A 5003-nucleotide genomic window follows, 5' to 3' on the forward strand; every position below is an offset into this window, starting at 1 on the left:
TCGCGAGATGCTATCCATCACCAAACATAAAAGTTGAATGACTAAAATTTCATATCTATATGTTGCACAGTTGAACTAGAAGGTTATGCCTTCCACTGCTGCTAGACACTGGGGCATTGCGGTCACTGTTGAATGCGCCCACAATGCTAAAATTGGCATGACAGACATATCCTTCCCTGTTAGTTCTGGGACAAGAGTGCTCACATTATTCACATTCCAAGTGTCCAAGTTTTGTGACCTGGGGTTCTCCCTTGTTTAACACTGGCTACATAATCTAAACTGTGGGCCTGAAATGAGAACAACAATGGTCCTCTCTGCTCAATGGCCTGGGATGTCTAACCACATTTAACCACCAGTTCCTGCTTGATCCTGTAGTATGTCATGTCATTCTGGGCAAATTGCTCGAGCAGGTTGATGCATCACCCTGGATCTCTAATTTGGTGGTGGCTAAAAAAAGATGGGGGACTGCACCCATGCATCGATCTCAGGGCAGTCAGCAAGGCAGTGATCACATACAAGTACCCACAGTAGAGGAGCTGACCACTAAGTTACATGGCTCTTCTGTGTTCACAAAATTTAACCTCCATCAGGGATACCTACAGGCATGCACACAGACAGTAGGAACCTTACAGCCTTTGTCACACACACACCGGGGTCTTTTGTTACACACGGATGTCTTTCAACCATAGCTCAGCCCCCAGGTGTTTCCTGAAAATAATGTCTACCATATTTGCAGGTATTCCGGGGGTTGGTCATCTACCTGAATTGCCCCCTGGGGACAAATAAAGTTCATTGAATTGGATTGAATACCTGGATGACATAGAGGTGCACTGCCCAACAACAAGACTTGGACTTTTTTAGTCTTAGACTTTTTATTTTATTGTCCCCGAGGGGAAATTCTTTTTCCCCAACATGGTACAGTTTTAAGGGCTGCGCGCCAAACAAAGGGTGAACACAAGGACATACATGTGGGACAACAGGACATACAGTGCATATGGTTATGGGGCAACAACAGTCCATGATGAGCACCACTCCTTTGCAGTGGACTTTGGCTAGCCCAAGTCTGTGCTTGGTAATGCTACCTCAAAGTGGCTCTTTTAAGCTTAGTTAGTCAAGTGGCAGAATAATCCACATGGCTCTGCTGGCAGTCTACCTAGATTACCTAGTTAGGCTGTTGTTTCCCACATTTGTTTGCTTGTTTTTGTGGTTTATTTGGAGGGGGCGTAAATGTTATACATTACATGCACAACAGCCTGCCAACAGTGTGCTTGAGGAAGTTACAACACTCAGCAGCTTTATGGAAGTAAACATGTTATGAGGTTCTAGGAAATACATCACAAGACTCTGGTAGGTGTGACCAAATAAAGCAGGGTGTTCTGAGACGTTGGGTCCTGTGAGTCTGTGAACATAACAGCAATAACGCAGCATTATACTGAAAAGTAGTAGCAGCTCACCAGATCAATAGCTTACTAGTTACGTATATAAGGTAAATGGATTTTTGCTTGTATAACGCTTTTCTAGTGTTCTGACTACTCTAAGTGCTTTTACACCTACCCATTCACACAGTGGCAGTGGTTGCTATACACTGAAAAAAATGATTTTTTGGCCTTGTAAATATGACCTCTTCTTCATAATTAAATTCTACATGAGTTTCCTATTTCCCTGATTTTACTTAGAAAAACATGATATTTTTCAGATATGATTCTTGACATTTCGTTGTATTTCTTTAACTTCATTTAACAAGGTAAACATGAATGACATTATGAAGTAATAATTATTAAATTTATTAATTACATGGTGTAAAAGCAGGTAACTTTTACTTGACAAATCTGGCAACCTCATTCAAACCTGGCGAGTGACGTCAGCAAAAAACGCGCTACGACTGGAAACGGACAGGACGTGAACCGGCAGAGCATAGGCAGTCAGCTAATTCTTGTAAGTATTAAATGCGCTTTAATGTGCTTTCTTGACTGTTAAAATTAAATGCAACTTAATTCAGAGCGAAGTTATTACAAATGGAGAACATACGTAGTTCTCCGTTCTCTAGTTATCCGTCAGTCTATTTCCTTGCTAGCTAACACGTAATGTTCAAGAGTGCAGACAGAAATAGATATGAAGCCCAGTTTAAACTGTAACGTAGCCTTCTCAGTAGTATACCAGTATGGCTAAAGTACTTGTGCAAACACAATTTGTGTTGCGGAGCCTCTCATTCATTGCGGTGCATCAGCCCCGTGCAGTGTAGCATACTGCGGTTAGTCTGCTGAGGGCTGTTTATCTGCGCCGCGTCGGGTGTCTGTCCAAGTTGTGCATCGGCAATGAATGACAAGTCTCCACGAATGGGAAACAGATATTTTGCGTGTGGTATTTCTCAAAAAATGTGTAGAAAGCCTTGACTGGACAGAAGTAAATATTAAGAGTGAACAGTGTGGAGCAGCTGTTATGGGAGGAGCGGAGTTTTCACAACTGTGGAACTTATTTAAACAGTAGGTCGTCTCAAGGGGACACTGATTGTGGGGAAGGGTCTATGTGGTTGATTAAGTAATTTTATTTGTGTTACATATACAAACTGAATTTTAAATGACAACATATATTGACTATCTCTATTAATGAAATCTAAAATTACATTTTCACTTTTGTTACTTACCAGTAAGGTGAACCTTGGTGTGATATAAAGCTAATTTCTAGGTAAGCTAAAGTAAAAATATTCGTTGATGTATTCCTCATTATATTATTATATTGATGTGTTTAACATCTTAAGTGGCCACTATAGACCTGCAGACTAACTATAGACCTGCAGACTAACATTATTTAGACAAAAGACAGTGATTCGAAGTTTATTTGGTGTCATGTTTGTGAAATTTCAGTGTGTGATTTGTATTTCTACTTTGATTTGTCCCTCAGCTCTGAGCAACAAGTCTGCAGTTGGTTGAAACAGTGCCCGCTCAAGAAACAGCTTTACCACAAGCAAATGATTTGGCTATACAGGTAAGAAAGCAAAATATCTGCTGATTCTGCTACACTGTGGGAGGAAGACCTCTGGTTACCTTGAAGCACCACATTTACTTCCCTTTTTAGTATATTGGGCATTACCAAAGGCAAATGCAGGATTTATATCATGTACTTTTCTTTTAAGATTAAGGAGGAGATCAAAAGAATTACAGCAGTTCACCTGGAGAGAACCTTTCTGAACACGCTGGACTACCACAACCCAAAACTGCAGGAGATATTTGCCAGAAAAGGTGGGGTTTGTGGGACTAAAATAAGACCCCTGCTGGATTCACTTAGCCAGGTAAAGAGTGAAATGAATACAATTGGTGTGATTCATTATGTCATTATATTATATACTGTTTGATGCAGCTCTCACCAACAATAACGCAACACTTGTGCATTTATGAGTTCATATTGTAGTCCCTACAAAAGTATCTTCTGTCTGTTACAGCAGCACGTTGAAGCCAAACGGGAGACCATAATCCACTGCCTGATGGAATTCCTGGGGGAGTCATCAGAGGAACTCATCAAGGACTACATGGTAAATCTGATACCCAAAAATCAATAACATAACAATAACATTTAAGCTTTTGTCACACTCTTTAAATGGTATTAAATTGATTTACAAACATGCAATTGTCTAATTAAAACTTCTAAACAGAACTGTCAGTCAATAAACTTTGGGTAATCAGGAAGTTATTTTTTTGCCATGTTATCAAGTGGTACTAAAATTCTATTTGTCACTATTGTCTCAAATTTAAAATGATGTTAAAGTGACAACTAAATTGGCTACCATTTCAGGTGTAATTCGAAATTATGAACATTTCTTCTTTTAATTAATCTAACAAATTACCTGTTCAAAACTCAGTAACTTTCATAACAAATTGAGTCATACTGAACATGGATTTCCATATATTTTACAGGATGTCAGCAGCGATGCAGTCAAAGAGGACCAGACTGAGCAAGTTCTGACATTTGTGTCTGTCATGATGTGTCCATTGTTGTTGAAGGAACTGAGGTACTTAACAATTGTCGAAGTGTTGACAAGGCGGGCCTCTTTCTCATGGGCATCATCTACACAATTAACTTGAGTTACCCACCAAAGATGAAGTAAACTGTCACCCAAAGTCCTTTCACTGCGAAACAAATTTGTAACGTGAATGCAGGTTTGACACTGTATTTTAAAATAAATTGTTTATGCATTTGGTCACTTTAAGGCCAAAACTACTGCGAATTGTACAGTCTTCTTAAGAAATCTATTTTTTGTGTCTTCTTTCAGTGTTGTGGGGTTTTTTTCCCCAAAGTTTTTTGGAAATTACACATTTGGATGTTGTATTGGCATTTATTTTGAGATGTACTGAGTCAATTTTTCTAATTGTTTATGTGATGTCTTCAGTGGTCTCTATATAGAGTTAATGGATCAAAGGAATCAGCAAAGTATGATCCTTGAACCTACCTTGTAAACACATAAAAGAAAAATAAAGGTGTTGTTGTTTAAACAGAGCTGCTTCCGTTTGTGTAAAGATTTCTTCCAATGAACAGAACCAATATAGGGAATATTTGCCATAGGAATTGAATGTTAACTTATGTTGTGTAAATGTAACTTGTATATAGCCTGTAAAAAATGGGAAAAACAATTTTAAAAGATACCCCTGAAAATTAATTAAAATTCAACGAAAATATTGAGAATTACCAGTAAAGTTACTGACTTATTCTTGTAGAAACGACTCATATTTGTAAGTAAAGTTTACTTGACAATCACCCTTGTAAAATTTACTCAGGATTTTTTTTTTTTTTTTCTAAGTAAATAGCACTCCTTTTTTTTCAGTGTATAAACTGACCGTTGAATTTCTGACTGTTGAATTTCCCTCGGGATCAATAAAGTATCTATCTATCTATCTATCTATCTATCTATCTATCTATCTATCTATCTATCTATCTATCTATCTATCTATCTATCTATCTATCTATCTATCTATCTATCTATCTATCTGACCATCAGAATTAACTAATTC

The 5003-nt window shown here is 38.0% G+C and overlaps 1 long non-coding RNA gene across 1 annotated transcript; it reads left to right on the forward strand.

The window, feature by feature from the left end:
* The first annotated feature begins 2422 nt into the window (after nt 1-2422).
* LOC306842457 lies at nt 2423-3602 on the forward strand. The gene is made up of 4 exons (XR_013781742.1): nt 2423-2685; nt 2902-2985; nt 3134-3289; nt 3440-3602. It is a non-coding gene; the product is annotated as an uncharacterized lncRNA (long non-coding RNA).
* Nucleotides 3603-5003: the final 1401 nt, after the last annotated feature.

The sequence above is a fragment of the Symphodus melops genome (genome assembly GCF_947650265.1).
Source record: "Symphodus melops genome assembly, chromosome: 21".
NCBI classification, from domain to species: domain Eukaryota; kingdom Metazoa; phylum Chordata; class Actinopteri; order Labriformes; family Labridae; genus Symphodus; species Symphodus melops.